General features: G+C 48.8%; 1 long non-coding RNA gene across 2 annotated transcripts; it reads right to left on the bottom strand.

Moving 5' to 3' along the window:
- Nucleotides 1-329: 329 nt before the first annotated feature.
- On the bottom strand, nt 330-6,971 carry LOC148120240 (uncharacterized). 2 transcript variants are annotated; one of them, XR_015739469.1, is made up of 5 exons: nt 6,524-6,971; nt 6,185-6,284; nt 5,376-5,578; nt 4,363-4,481; nt 330-4,049 (listed from the first exon to the last, which is right to left on the bottom strand). It is a non-coding gene; the product is annotated as an uncharacterized LOC148120240 (long non-coding RNA). The 2 variants fall into 2 exon arrangements; XR_015739468.1 differs by lacking the exon at nt 6,524-6,971 and having other exon boundaries at nt 6,185-6,335.
- Nucleotides 6,972-16,164: the final 9,193 nt, after the last annotated feature.

The raw sequence follows: 16,164 nt of genomic DNA, 5'->3' as shown, positions 1-16,164 counted from the left end.
CGTGACTCTGACCTCTGGTAGGCCCTCTTTAAGACAAAAGAGACAAGGAACCTAGCTAGAGACAGTTGCTGATACTTCCTCTCTGACCTGGAACTTTTCTTGGTCTCCATAAAGCTAGCTGCCCGGCCTCCTCTTAAACTTGGTACTTCAAAATCTCTAGGTACAAAGACTGCTTCTAACAAATCCAGCTTAAAGTCTTTCCTCTTTTTCTTCTCCTTTTTTTTTTTTTGTACCATACTTGCTTGTTTGAGGCAATTAAATACTAAAAACTTGAATCAATCTGGCTAGGACTTGGCAAAAATACCCAACGAAAGAATTGTAGATGGGTCTTGAAAGAAAAAAAATCTTTATTAGTTATCATAATTCTCAGCATTGCTGTTAATATCCTCATCAGTGTGAATCAGCCCGCCAAGCCTCAAATACACACACACACACACACACACACAGCACCAGCACACACTACAGTCTGCCCATGTTGACTCACAGGCTCAAAAACCACCCACAGTGTAGCTGAGGAGGGAGAGGCTCCATCTGTCCCAGGCAGGATTTCTGCAGCTGCCCCCAGACGGCACTCTAGGTTGGAATGGGGGTGGTTGTTACGTAAGCTCAATAGTGGGAGAGAAAATTTCCTTGTAGAGGTAGTGTGGATAGGCGCACTTTCTTTTGCGGTCAAGTGCCTTCCACATTAGCGATGGATATGGTTGTGTGAGAAAGTCTATGACTTAATATGTGTGCACGAACATGTTCTAACTGGGGATGTGTCCCTCCCCACACGGCAATGATCTGATAAAAGTTTCTGGTGTACCCCCCCCCCCCACAAGACACACACAGAAGAAATTTATAGAGTTTATCACTACATCTGTTAAAGAATCAATTCTTTTCCACTGAGACAGATCTGGGGTGTCTCTGGCAGGGGAGAGAAACATTTTAATCACAAGTCCTTTTGATACATTCCTAAATCTATTCCAAGTACTGGGCTCCTTCAAAAATACAAGAGCTTGTACCCCATGGGGACTAAGACCACAGTGGGTGTGAACCAACCCAAGGGACGAGGAAAGTGTGCTCAGTCATCACACTGTGCCAGCCTCATCCTACCTACCGTCAGATCACGGATTTATTTCTCTCCTCACTTTTAGCCATAATAAGTAACGAGAAGGTTCACATGGGCAGGGGAGGTGGGCTTGAGCACCCAGGAGATGCCTTGAGAGTGCAGAAAGCTTCAGGTTCTCTGTGTAATTACTGATGGGCATAAAAGGACAGAAAACGTAGAAGGAGGAGGCAGCTCAGGCTGACCTTGGTTCTGATTCTTCATGTGTTGCAAACAAAAGGGGGCTAGCAATTATACCTGGGCTGAAAATGTCACGAGAGTCCCCCCCCCCCCCAACCCTTTCCGTGAAGGAGACCTGGTGGACACATACCCACACTAGTCCACACAGACTGGCCAGCCCGGAACACTCCCACACACTAATGCTTTCTGGAACAAGAGTTTCCATAAGCAATAAAATAAAACGCACTCCTCCTAGCATAGATCCTATGGAGCAGATCGTAGGCAGGCCTTACAGAAGAAGGTGCCTGTGCCTGCGGTTGAAGCTCTCAGAGAAAAAGCACATTGGGTTTCTACCTAAAAGGACCTTACTTGGGGAGGCATCTGGAGGTTATGTAAGATGAAGTGTCAGTGAAGGACGAGGGGACATTTGAAGGAATCATGGGGAAGCAATTACTGAGCAGAGGATTGCTAATGGGGACGTTTGTGGTACAGGGGGTTGGGCTATCAGCAGTTTAGGCCAAGGCTTGAAGGCAAAATAACATCTCATCGGGCATGGAGGGGGGAAGCAATGGGTACATCCCCAAAATGGTACAGTACGCTGATTGCTCTCTACTAACATATCCATAAAGGGTGGGGGTGTCCCAGGACAGGGTCAAATCTCATTTCAAGGGAGGGAGATTTTGAAGGCAATGGCTTCGGCCTCTCTCAGGACAGCCATTGCTAAGGCTTTCCCTTTCTCACAGCCCCGCTTTCTCTACAGTCGGCGAAGCCCCTGCAGCCCCCATGATGTGTACAGTGGAGCGAGCAGGCTGTGGCTCATTTCTGCAGAGCAGAGACGGTTCTGGGAAAGCCTATGTGAAGTGTGGCGCGTTTAACCTCAGCCCAGCTAGCTCTAACACTCCCTTCTGTGATGAAGTTTAGCCCTTAAGATGAGGTTATTACAAAGACGGACACATAGCAGATACTCAAGAAATAGTATGTACTCCTGAGGAAACGAGGCCGGAGAGGTGCTGACCCATGGTACTCTCCAATACTAATTTACTAGACTAGAGGAGGCAGGGGCTTTGGAGAAAAGAGTCTTCCATTAACTTCAACGGATGCTCTTTTAGATCCTGATTACTGTGTTAGGAATCAGATTAAACTCCTAAACATCCTTTATGGGCTTGGCCTTGCAAAGGCAGGCCTCTGGCGTGACAGCAGGGGGAAGGGCTACAGCCTGCTTCCTGGGTGGGAAGGCCAGCCCTTGGCCTCCTTTCCCTCTCTCTGCGCCTGGGACCTGCCCCTCCTCCATTTTCTCCACCTGGAAATTAATGAGGTTAGGTCAGTCACCAGGCCACCATCCATCCACTGGCAGGTTGGCGGTGAACACAGAGATGGAGATGGAACTGGGTCGGGGGTCTCCAGGACCAGCTGCTGCTGGGGGCTGATTTGGGAAGCAGGTGCTTCGGGATGAGGGCGGCTTAACCCTTTCTGTTCCTGGACAGCCAGCTTCAAAACAGACTTTCCTCAGACCCCCCCCCCCCCCACCTGCGCACATGCTGTTTTTCCTTCTGTCCCGATTTTAAGAGCAAACAGAGTAGCCCGCCCTTTGGGGGTACTGCACCTCTCCTGCAGCTCTGGATCTCTGCCTGAAACTTCAGTCAGAGCCCTGAGAAGACTGGGGGGGGGGGCCTCCTTGGAGCCATGGGCTAGCTGTCAGCTTTGATGGAGTCTGTGCGCTGTTCATGAGCAAATTTGCTGGTTGCCTTCATCCCGGAGATCTGCTTAAGCTTGTCAAATGCTCACAGCTCTCCACCAAAGTGTGACAAACAGCTTCCCGCAAAGAATACCTTACCAACCCCAAGCAGAACACAATGTAGCTGCAGTCCAGGCTCTGGGGCAGTCTGCCAGTCGCATGGGTACCAGATTATTAGTATATTTGTCTAAGGGCAAATTGAAAGCCCAGGACAAAAACAGATACGGAGGAAGGTGTCGACCTTGTACAATGGGCAGGGTCCCAGAAGCTAACGCGCTCCCTTCACCCTCCAACAGCTCCCAGACCATCTCCCACTCCCACCACCACCCGCTTGCATCGATCCGTGTTTTCTGTCACAGAATGGGTTGTTTCTTTCCTAGATTCTGTTTGCATCTGCACAAGCCCCTCTTTGTCGGTAGCCGCACACATCCCCACCCTAAAGGCTGCGGTACGAGGCATTCAGCCGCCCGTTGCCCCTCCTGTGGCGCCTGCAGCTGCAGCGCTGAGTTCTGCCCAGAGCGTTGGGCTGGGTCGATCCTTCTGTGGCGGGCCCTCGAGGACCCAAGGTGCTCAGACAGCCCCATTCTTGGCATTCACCGCGTGCCTTAATTGTATGGACATTTAAATCAAGGTCCGCTGTGAACACGGAGAGAGAGGCCTTTCTCCTGAGGAAGGAAGGAAGGAAGAAGGAAGGAAGGAAAAGGAAAGGAAAGGAGGAGGGAGGGAAGGAAGGAGGAAGGAAGGGAGAGAGAGAGGATAGAAGGGAGGAAGGGGGGTCTCTGGAGGGAGGGAGGAAGGAGAAAAGGTGAAAGAAAGGGAGGGGATGGGAGAAGGTGGAATGAGAAAACGAGAAATGAGAAAGAAAAAGCTGGCGGCGTGTGTGCGTGCGCACTGACAGCAGGGAGGGTGGGGGGTGGGGGAAAGCGATGAGCTAAGGACCACCGCATCCTTCCTACCGCAGCTCCCCCAGTCACAGACAATGAGATAACAGCCACGTCCTCCAAAGGCTCTTTGTTCTCCCGCATCCTTTCGTTTCCAAGCTTTTTCCTGCAAAGAGGAGGGGGGTGGAGGGTTCGGGGTGTGGGTGTAAGTGGGAGACGGAGGGGTGCCTCCCCCGTGTTAATTACCCCGACTCCCTCACCCCTCTCCGCGCGCCTCGCCTCCCCTGCAGCTCCAGACAATAAAAAAACATCAACCCCACCTCGCCCCACCGCAGCGAGTCCTACCCACCCAGGTCGCTCTCAGCTTTGCCTAGGAAACTGAGGGGGGCCAGGAGGAGGGAGAGGACGGCGAGGAAAGGGATGGGAAGCAGGGACCAAGCGACCGCTGCTTGAACAGGGCGTGTGGCCGCCGCCTTTACCTCGAGTGTAGAGTCCTGGTGCAGCCTAGCCGGGCGTGCCGCAGGGTTGAGCTGCAGCAGCCGCTCACCAGGATCTGTGGGAATCAGCCTTCCGGAACTCTCCTGCTGCGGTCCTTTCGCTTAGGTCCCAAGTGGTGGAGGGGAAAAAGGAAAAGAAAAAAAATAATAAATAAATAAGAGCGAGGCCCATCTGGCCCCTCATCAGCCTTGTCAAGTCTTGCATACGCTAAAATGCTAATGACCTAGATAGCTCATGCAAAATGCAGCAGGGAGGGAGGGAGCGAGGGGGGGAGCGAAGGGAGAACGAGGGAGGGAGGAGTGAAGGGAGAGGGAGGGGGAGACGGAGGGAGGAGGGAGACTGGAAAGGGGGAGGGGGGGAGAGAGAGAGAGAGAGAGAGAGAGAGCACCCCTACACACTCCCCTCCCCACCCCACCCACCCCTGTCAACCGGCTTTACAGGGGTAAAGGGTGGGCGTCGATTTAAAAGGTCACTCCTATATAACGGAGCTAGATGGGGTGGAGGAGAGATCCCCAAATCCATTGGGACAATAAAACATTATTTTAAGACCCCTCCTTCTCTGCCCTCCACCAATCTGTTTACACACAAGTCCAGTCACCTTATGCTTGTACATGCCAATTTCTCAAGACTGTTTTCAACAGACAGCCACGTTGTCATTCCCTATACAACTCACCCAGGGCACCGGAGTGGGGCAGATGCCTCCTAACCCACAGCTCTTTTCACCTGGCCAACCCCACATCCTACTGCCTTAGCCTTTCCGGGTGGGGGTGGGGCTCCCACTCACTGTTTCTCTTTTCTAAGCCTTTGGGGTTTCATTTCTCTTTCTAATATCTAAGGGGGAAAAAAAAGGCGAGATAGAGGGACATGCAGGACAAGTTGGATTGGATCTACATTCAGTTTCCCACCCACCCAACAGGGTGGGGGACACAGCCTCTACCTAACACTGACCCTCTTAAAGCATGCCACAAAGATCAATAAAATTGAGTCTGAATACCCTCAGAGGTCCGCAAGCCCTGCGGGGTGCCCTTGGGCTGTGTTGATCTCTCCAATCCGGGAGTCAGAGTTCCGCGCGTCCCTTGTCACCCAGCCCAAGACGCTTTGTCCCGAGTCCGCACGAGAGCCTCATCTTTTTGTTCTCCTTTAAAAGACATTGGTTGCAGTCCGCAGTGTTTCAGCCAGTCCAAACCAAAGGCAGATCTGTTGGAAAAAAAAGAATGCGGATAATATATAGATGCAGATGAACGCGGGAGAGTTGTGGTGGCTAAAGGCAGCCCCGCAATCAGGGAGCGGCCTCCCTGGCCAAGCCCCAATCGCTTCCTTGTCTGGGGGGAAAGGAAGAGCTGCCAGCAAGAGCTGGTAGTCGCACCACCGGACCGGAGGAAAAGCTAGCGATAAAACTAGGCATCGTGGTAATGACCCCAAAGAGAATTTAATAAACAAAACCCAAAACAAAAACAAAACTAAAAAACCCAAACCAGAATCCTCCTGTAGTGAACCAGAGCCTGCGTGCAGAAGAGACTGCACTGCTGGTGGCCGCGGGCAGGGGGAAAGGATGCTAGCGCAGGAGGCGAAGGTTGCAGAGGCTGCACCCTCAGATGAATAATAATAACGCGCTGAGAAGTTGCAGTGCAGCTTGGAAATCCAGCCCTGCGCGTGAACTCGCGTCGAGTGCGGATTGCAGGGGATGGGGGAGAAGGGGGAGGGGGGATGAGGGGATAGAGAGGAAGGCAGAGAGAGAGAGAGAGAGAGAGAGAGAGAGAGAGAGAGAGAGAGAGAATTTAGAGCCTTTTCTTTTAGCCTCACCAAGCTCTGATCTCCTTCACTGTTCTCGCGGGGTGAGGCCGAGGTCCTTTTTAAAAATTATCATTCCCTTAACGGATTATTCAGCTAAGAGAAGCCACATCTGCTGACGGTTCCGAAAACAAGAGGATTAGGAGTCGGTCCACAGAGCCCGGCCCTCAGCCCCCCACCCCCTCTGCACCAACACACGTCACTCTCACTGCCCCCGGGCACCTCCCTCTCCTCGGTGTTCAGGAGGGCTGTGCCAAGGAAAATGCGGATTTTGGGAAAGTGAGAAGTGGGGGTGCTCGCAAAAGCGGGAAAGTCAAGGCCGGAGGTGGCGATTCGCACCCCCACACTTACATGCGCTTCCGTTTATCCGTTTAGATCCTGGGAGAAGTGGGCGCTTTCGCCGCGCCCACACGAGCCGCATCTGCAGTGGTCCGAGCCCTCCGATCCCTTGAAGCCACCCTGGCCGCCCCAGGAACTGACAAAGTCCTCTGGGCGGACTCGGGGGTTCAATCCTACACCTGTCTGCACCGCTCCATCGTGCTCTCTTGTTCCCCTCTTCGCTCCCTCGGTGCAACAGCAACAGCGCGTCTAGCCCACTCTCTGCTTCTTGCGCTTCGGCCAATGGCGTGGGGTGGGGTGGGGCTGAGACACCTTCACGGTGTCTTCCGCTTGTCGCCCTCAGCCCGAATCGCCAGGTTCCCGCCAGCAGCGGCGCGGGCCAGGCGGGTGAGGATGGAACTGGGTGCTGCTGCGGTTGCGGTTGCCGTCACTGCGGAGAGCGAGAGCGTGAGGCTGTGGGGCGGTGCGGCGACCCGAGCGCCAGTGCAGCCTCCTCCTCACCCCGCCCTAGGCTGGCGTCTGGGCAGGACAGTGATGGGGGTGGGAAGACGAATGGCGGAGGGTGAGGGGGGGGTGGAGGACCATAGTCTCTTGTCCCCCCCCCCCCACGCAGTCAAGGTGAAAGTGAAGGAGAGCGGAGCGCGTGCTCGCGGCTCTAGTTGCGTGTGCGCGCCCCTCCCCTACCCGCGCCCTCCCGCCCGCCCTCGCCCGCCCGGGCCAGATGGACGTCCGAGATTACAGAGGCACAAAAGTGCGTCTACACGTCCGGCCACCCGTCCTGCGGACGTGGAGAGCCACTTCGGGGAGGCGCCTTTTGTTGTACTTGTGTGGCTGTGTGACTGTTTTTCCAAGAGCACCGACTTAGCTGTGCCTTAAAGAAGGACCCAGAATGAATGTCCCCATAAGAGCAAACCAAAAAGACTTTCCCCCACCTCGAGCCCCCGCGCCTGCGAAGAGAAATCTGTCTTCCCAAAGGGGCTACTGCGGCAGCCGCGAGGCAGCCCCGACCCGCACACGCTGGCCCATCTGCTTTCCCAACGCCTGCTTTTCTTTAATGACTTAAAAAAAAGAAAAGGAAAAAAAAAACCCAAAAAACAAAACCAAGTGTTTCTTGGTCTATATTGGATTCAGGACATCTAGACGTAGGGAGAACAAGCTTGGGTAGCTAAAAGCAGTCTAAACGTGGTGGCTGCCAAAGGCCAGTGCTGGCCAGGCGGGAGCACCTACCTAGTCAGGATGGATCTACAGGGATGTCCCCTTAGATTCAAGACCATTTCTGCTTCTGTCAGTTGTTAGGTGTGGACCCCAACAGAAGAATGGCTATCACAAAACCTCCCCTACTTGCTTTTTTTTTGCTTCAACAATGTGCCGTTAGTGGCTTAGAAAATAAGCAGGGTTTTTTTTTTTTTTGGAGGGGGGTTAATTTCTAGAATTGAGAATCTTGGGAGGGGTGTATAAGAATTAGAAAACATCTTTGAGACAGATTTTAATTTAAAAAATGTAGCTGGTTGGCCAAGGCCACCACAGGGCTATCTTTCTGGGAACACTGACCACGCTGATAACAGTCCCGACCAAATTGCAATTCTCTGGTGGACAAGATCTATTACCGGTAACTTAGCCATACTTTCCACCATTTTGATAAAGGTTTTTAGATTTAGGACTATTGTATATTCTGTCTATTAAGTATTCCTTTGGCGTACAGTTTCGAACTCCTGCACCAGCGAAGAATGGGGCTGTGACTTAAGGTCCAGTCAGTTGACTGAAGATCCACGGGACATGGAGGTTGCTGTCTTTTGCTAGATTGTCAGAAAGGCCTGGTTTTGTTTAGCTTGTTTCAATGCAGTTCTCCTGCGCCGTTGCGGCATTGCGGGGATGCTGGCTCTCTCATCTTGCGGCGTGAGGAGCGCGCGCGGGGGTGGGGTGTGGTGGGGTGGGGGAGCCGAGACGTGGTTTTGTAACAGGCTCCGCAGACCAGGCCAGAGCGGGAGCGCCTTAAATGATGAGCCCAGGGTTAAAAAAGAAAGGGAGAAAAAAAAGGGGGGGGGAGATACGGCAGCTGATGCTGAATTAATAGTTAGAGCATACCCCTGGGACTTTCTTCAACCAGGGGGTCAGGAGTCCTTACCCCTCCCCCCAGCCACAGATTTCATATCTGTTTTTAACTAGTCTGAACGGATGCTGAACCATTTGTAATGGCTTCTTAAAACCTAAACCCCTGGGCTTAAGGGCTGTCTATGCGCTTGATGAAACTCACCCCAAATACTAGCACGTTAAGAAATTACATTGTAACCCCCCACCCCCAAATCGGATTGACTGAGCTGTTTGGGGCCCATATGGCTGGACAGCTGTACAGCCCCACTGAAAAGACAGCATTGCCCCTCGGATGGGATAAAGCGGGGCTTCCCTAGAGAGCTCAGACATGACCTAAGTATTAGCGTAGCCCGGGGTGAAGACTGAGTTCAATCTCTCTCTCTTCTTGAGGTTAAAATAAAGACAACAGAAATCAAAAGAGAAGCACTTTTGAATTCATTGTGAATGGCATGCCTCCTGCTGGTCCCACCAAAGGAAGGAAGGAAGACTGAGAGGTGCCCTTCAGCTTAGCACATGCATGAGGGTGGGTAAACGGAAGGGACAGGGGACTGGAAAGAAATATATTATTTGCCAAGCCCTGACATGTGTCAGTGACATTTGTGGTTCCCTGTTCAGAGAAGCAGGGTTCTGACCTCGGCTGATGTCCCAGTGTTAACCATGAAGAACGACCATCCGAGTGCGATATCCATGGTGAGAAGATGGAGAGAGAGAGAGAGAAAGAGAGAGAGAGAGAGAGAGAGAGAGAGAGAGAGAGAGAGAGAGAGAGAGGAGCCCATTATGAAATGCAGCCCGGTTTAATTTTTAATATGATGGCGGAGCCTCTAGCGCATTCTTTGCTTGTTGTTTGCATTCAGGGGGAGCCCTTTATCCTGTGGCAGAAATCAAAATAAAATTCTGCAGTACTTTTAAATGGCTTAAAAAAAAAAGATGTCCTGAAACAGAATATTCTATCACCTTCCAGTTTAGGAATACAAAACTCCATCCCCAGTGAAATATTCAGACGCATAAGAAGCCAAGTTTGTTTTTACTTCTCTTCTGTGTGTCTGATACCAGTTATTTTCTTCAGGCCTTTCCAGTAATGTTGGAGGTGGGGGTGGGGGAGAGAGAGAAAGATTTATTTTTATTTATATTTATTTATTTTTTTATAAACTCATCATCTGAAGACATTCAACGTTGTTCTGGAAGATCATTTCTATGGTGAGACTCCCTCATTAGCAAGCTTTATATCAGCTTCAGCAGATTCGGAAGTGCTTCTGTTTTCTGGGAAAACAGTTCATGTCTTTGGAAATAACTGCAGAGACTTCTGCAGTTACCTCGTCTTTCCAAAAAACAAAACACAGCAAAAAAAAAAAAAATTTAGAGGTGGTATTTGGACAGAATAGCTAACCATAGAACCCAAGAGGTGGTTGATTCCTTTTGGCGTATATTAGAGAAGAAAACAAGGCCCAGAGATATGGAAAGATTCCCTCTAGACCTACGAGGTTGATTCCTAGTAGAACAAAACCCGGGTCTTTTTTTTTTATTTTTTGTTGTTAAATATTTTTTTCTTAAATCATACTTGTACTTTAAATTTTTTTCTTATGATTTGTCAAATAAAGCTTAGGGTAACAATAGCCTAAAGCAATATATGTTATTTTCAAAGTAAGTGGAAAAGATTTTGAAGGTTTTTCATCATATAGAAATGCTAAAATTTTAAGGACCTGCAATCACTGATCACTCTGAATTGAGAACTACACATTGTGAATACGTATTGAATGACCACAGCCTGTAAATAGATACAAGTGTGGTGTGGCAATTAAGATATAGAGAAAAGGGCCTACTAAAAGTTGAAAGAAACAGCCTGTTCTGACTGGTTTGTTTAGTGTTTTGCTTAGGCTGAATTTTGACGTTCAGATGTTTCTCCTTCCATTTCTCTAGTTTTAGCAGCATACCGGGGCATGTGCAGAAAAACACACAGATCGAGTTTGTGCGTGTTGTGGAAGCAGAGCCTGAGGAAAGTGTCAGGGCCTTTGACCTAGTGAACTAAGTCTATAACATGTCCAGAAAGTAATCATATTAAAGCTGGCAGAAGCAGTTTTGAGGAAGGACCCACTAAGCCTGAACCCCTGGAAACAACAGCCTTCCATTACTCATTTTGAAGGAAGAATAAGGTCCTTGACAAGGGTCTTTGGTAGAAGTTTACTTTATCAGGTGGCAGACACTAGTCAATTTATTTTGTTTCTGCTTTATTTGATGAATTATTCATAGCGTGCAAACCCCCTAATTTTCAAAAGAAAGCCAAAAGAAAAACAGATCCTGGCTTGTTGGAGGACACTTGCATTTCCTATCTCTTTCTGCAACACGGGGAGGTGATTTGCAAAGTCCCCACCTGGGTCGTAGGAGCCTGTTGTATTTTACAAGAAGGATCCATATATTCTGGAGGCCGGAAGGAAATCTGGCTGGCAAATCCTGTTTAGGTCTTAAAAAGCAGAACGAGGAATACTTAAAGCCTGCGTGTGTTTCAATGTAATTCATCTGATGGTATAGCCCTCTTTATTTCTGACGACTCTGTGGGTCAGGTGAAGAGTATCTCTCAATTCCCCTTAGAATGTTCCAGTCCAGGGTAACTGGGCCTCCTGTGCCTTCTAAGCAGATCGACGGGAGCCTACAGCAGATTTAAAAGCCATCCCATAGGCCCACTGCTCCAGACTGACCTAGATTGCAGGATGAAGGCTAAGGATTCATTTGCAATGCTTATGGTGGGCAACCAGTGCGGGCTCCCCTCCCCCTCTCTCCCAAAGAAACCCTGCTCCCCTTATCATCTGATAGTATCACAAATAAATATTTTTGTTCAATTGCTACATAGGGCACGAGGCTATTTTCTAATGAATTATCTGCCTCGGGAGAGGCACTGTAACTCACCAGTGCTTCGGGCAATTTTTAGCATGTGTCAGATTGTGTTTGTATTGGAGAATTTTTTCTTTTTTCTTTTTCTTTTTTTCTTTTTTTTGGTAAGCCATCTCTTGATTTTCTTTTTGTCTTTGTGCAGAGTTATAAAATTCCACATACTTTTGGGTGAGAAAAACATTACTGTGCTTTAGGAGTCTAACAGGAACATGAAACTGTTCATAGGCACAAAAGGGGGGTGGGAAATCTCATGATTGTATTTATGTGCCAGATATTGTTTTAATAGGAACCGGACAAGCCCTTCGCTGAATTTCATTTAGAGGCAGCCACCATGCACGATAAATTATAAAATCAGAGCATTATCCATGAAAAAAAATGGCTCTGACTGATAACGAGGGACCAATTGGTGTGTTCATTAAATATACAGATTTGAAGCAGAATTAGTAGAAATGACGGGAATGGAAATCTTGTCAATCATAAGTGAGACGGCTGACAAGTTCGAAGGAAAAAAAAGCCTGCCTCAGATGTGATTCATATCTTGTAGGATTGTGTCTGAGAATGATTTAAATAAATTTGGACATTAGGTAGTGACAAGAAGAAAATGAAAAATAACATCCAATTGGGCAAAAAGACTGTTAGGCCCCTGGGATAGAGAGAGAGAGAGAGAGAGAGAGAGAGAGAGAGAGAGAGAGAGAGAGAGAGAGAGAGAGATATTAAAAAGGGAATAGGGAAGAAGGAAGAGGGAGGGGTCATTTGGAGGATAGGTTGTTTAGAATGAATGAATGAATAGATGAAATCTAGAATATTTATTTCCCAGTAGCCAGCACTCAGGAGACACTTAACCATTGTTCATAAAATAAAATCAGTGTCCCCTCTGTGTTTGGCAGCTTCAAACAGATCATCTGCATATATAACATTGCCGGGGAGGCCCAAGGATTGTTGAGGAAAGTACAGGGTAGGGAAGGTGGTGGGCTTGCTCACAATCTTGAATTGCAAAGTGTACTGAGAGGGCATTTCCAAACACTACCTAAAACAAAGGGGGCCATGCTTAGCAACTCCCAGGCAAGCACAGCCACGAGAACCGCATTTTATAAAGAGGAGACATTGCAGAGTGCTTTAAAGGACTTTGGGATGCAAGTCTGCCAGCCCCAAAGATCCTGCTTTCTCCACGATCACACCATTCCACGGCCTTCTCAAACAAACACGAACACCGTTATGTAATTCAAAGCTGGTATTAAAAAAAAAAAAAAAGAAAAACCCAAAACCAAACCAAACCAAACCAAACCCAAAACAGAACAGCATTTATCCTGCGGCGCACAAGCAGGGTGAGGCAACAGCACATGAGAAATGTCACTTGAGATCATCTTTCCTCTGCTAAACAGTGCCGTACACTATGCAAATAGTATTGCGAAGGTAGATTGTTGCCAACACTTTGGACGTTAGTTATGCTTCGGATGCTTCTCAGGGCAATCAACATAAAGCACATATACTGTATCCTAAATAATAAACACACTGGTGTGCATCATTCTGCCATTCCCCCTACTACCCAGAAAGCCGATCCCAATGACCTATAGTGACAATAACGTTGTGCATTTAAACAGAATCCAAAGGGCAGTGGTGTAGCGTCTCACCACCTGAGGTGGGCAAGGGGAGGGGTGCCGGAGAATTTAACAATCTTGTTGAGGGTAGAGTTCCCCCAGGGAAATTCTGGGGGTGGCAGGCTGTCAGTCAAGGCACATACTTCCTTCTGGGTGAACTCCTGTCAGGCTACCCTAAGACAGGCCTGGTAAAGCGAAGTCTCCTGTTCAGCAGACACATCCCTTATGCTTTGGCGCCTGGTCAGACACACAAGCTGATACCGTTTAACAAGTAAGATACCGTACATACACAATGTGTGATGTCATACAGTACCATACAATACCAACACGAAATGAAAGGACGGATTGCCAAACAAATGGGCAAGCAAAAAAAGGGTGGGGTAATAAAGGAAAAAAGTGGGTATGAGGAAAGGAGAGGTGGAGGAGGTCACACAAGCCTGACAACTTGAGTTTGATCCTGGGACCCACGGTAGAAAGAGAGAACAGACCCCTGAAAGTTGTCCACATTCGCACCGTGGTGCTCCTCACCCCACCTCTCACGCGCACAGAGACAACAAATACATTTAAAAAAATAGAGATTTTTGTTTTTATGCAATTTGTTTCTCTGTTTAACAAGCATTTTTGTTTTCATGGCTTTGGTGCTGGAGACTGCTTGGGTCCCCGTGCTCAGCACACACTATCACTGAGCTCCTCTCCCAGCCCCAGTATTAAGATTTAAATTATTCACTGCCCGGGACAAGAAGTGTGGCAGTTAATTAAATTCTTTGCCATGATAAAGCAGCGGTCACAATTTTACCAAGACCCTTCCCTGTCCAGTAAGGAAGCCTGTGTGTCTTCATGCTGCCTTGTGGTGTGAGACTTCTGGACAGGGAGGTGGGGGCCTGGGTTCAAGTTCTAGGTTTGGCTGTGATCTTGGGTCAGTCATTTTCCCTTTTAGAGGCCTAGTCCCTCTGTCACAGATAGAGGTGAGCAGTTACCTTCCACTTTCCTGACACTCTGACCTTTTTGCTTTTGTTTTCCTCTGTTCCCCCTTGGTGAGGCTCTCTCCTGACTCCCGTCAAAACTGCCTGCCATTCAAGGTCTCAGCTCAGAAACTGACACCTTCTGTTGTTTATTCTCTTCAAGGAACCTTTAAGAAGCCTCAGTGTGAGGGAACATCTTGGGAACTCCTCAGCAGGTGAGCGGCAGATGCTGGGACAGAGGGGATGTCCTGATGCAAAGGTGCTGGCCTGGTCTGGCTCTTGTCTTTTTCCTCCGTGGCTGGTGGCTCGGAGAACCACCCCTAGAACAGTCACCCCTTGAAGCTGAGTGAGACATTCTAGTTCCATCTGGTTTTCCCTGTGAAGCATGGGGATGACTGTCGGACCAAGCAGCTCACTGAGTTAAAACCAGTGAGTGCTTTCACCACCGTCCTGTATTCTCTTGAAAGAATGAGCTGGGGACCAGAGAGATGGCAGAGTGGGTAGAGGCACTGCCAACAATCCCAGCAATCTGAGCTCAACCCTTATGACCTCCATGTGTGTGCTGTGGTGTGTGTGTGTGTGTGTGTGTGTGTGTGTGTGTAAGTGCACACACTTCCAAATAAATAAAGAAAGAGGAAATAAGTATGTAAAAAAGACGAACAAAGAGGTCCCCAGAAGCCTACAGCTCCTGTCACACCTCATTCTTGCAAGAAAGCCAGCAAGTGAACTTTGTCCGCAGGCCACACCATGTGGTCCCTGTCTCTGGGCTTCTGGGCAGAGGTAGAGTTGGAAGAAAGAACTCTTCATGGTGTTCCTCTTAGGAGCCTCAGAGACTGGACCAGCACCACAAAATACAAGGGAGATGGGAAAACACAGCAGTCAATGCCCTGAATTTTGGGGAACAGGAGTCAAATCTTTTTTTTTTTTTTTGAGTTTTAGATTAATGTTTAATCTATTTTTTTCTTTTTTTTTTATTAAATTATAAAAGTTTCCATTTCAGCCCCTCCTCCCAACACCCTCCCACTCCCCCCACTCCCTCTCCTCCTCCCTGTCCATCCCCCAGAGCAGTCAGGGTTTCCTGCCCTGTGGGAAGTTCAAGTTCCTCCCCCCTCCCTCCAGGTCCAGGAAAGGTGAGAGTCCAAACAGACTGGAGCGCCAAAATCCAGTATATGCAGAGGAAGCAAGTCCCAGTGTCATTGTCAATGGCCCTTCAAAAAGGCTCCGGGCCAGCCACATTCAGAGAATCTGGTTGGATCACGTCCTCGTTCAGTCCCAGTCCAACAGGCCTTGGTGAACTCTCATTATATCAGTTCCCTTGTATCAGTGGGTGCTCGCATCCCTCGCAGTCCTGATTACTTTTTTAATTTTCTTCATCTTTCTGTTCCTCATTTGGACCGTGGAGTGCTCAGTTCGGTGTTCCAATATGGGTCTCCATCTGTATCGCCATCCAACGTCGGATGAAGGTTTCCTCTGCCCTTGCCTTCTTTGCTCACGTTCTCTTTCCTTCTGCCTCTTATTTGGACCTAGGGAGCTAGGTCCAGTGTTCCAACGTGGTTCTCCGCCTCCATCCAGGAGTCAAATCTTGAGGCTTTCAGAAACCTTGCAGATTTGGAGTTTGGAGAGGTGAGTGCGAGAGCTTCCTCGCTGATCACGGTCTTGGACTGTTATGTATCTGCTGTCCTGGGGCTAGGGAGCATTTTGCAGTTGTGAGATGAGGAGATCGAGGCACTGATGACTTTCCTTGCTACAGTAGCTGGAAACCAAAGTCGCGAGGGCTGCCTGACTGTGTGGGAAGCCAGAGAAGGGGTTAGCAGTGGAGTGGGGGGGGGGGTATGATGTCCTTTTCGCAATTTCTATTTTATTTTTTTGTGTGTTTGTTTTGCTTGCATGTATGTAAATGTACTAGATGTATACTGTACCCTTCAGGTGAGAGAAGGGACCAGTTGAGGAAAGAGGGAATAGGATATTGGTTTTTTAAATTTTTTTATTTTATTATTTTGTGTGTATGCATATTTTGCCTGCATGTATGTAAGTGTGCCCTGTCCCTCTAGGCAAGAATAGAACACTGAATCCTCTGGAACTGGAGTTACAGATGGTTGTGAGCTGCCATGTGGGT

Source organism: Myodes glareolus, chromosome 12, assembly GCF_982192425.1.
Source record: "Myodes glareolus chromosome 12, mMyoGla1.1, whole genome shotgun sequence".
In the NCBI taxonomy this organism is placed as follows: domain Eukaryota; kingdom Metazoa; phylum Chordata; class Mammalia; order Rodentia; family Cricetidae; genus Myodes; species Myodes glareolus.
The sequence above is the reverse complement of the archived record's forward strand: the minus strand, read 5'-3'. Positions and strand labels throughout refer to the sequence as shown.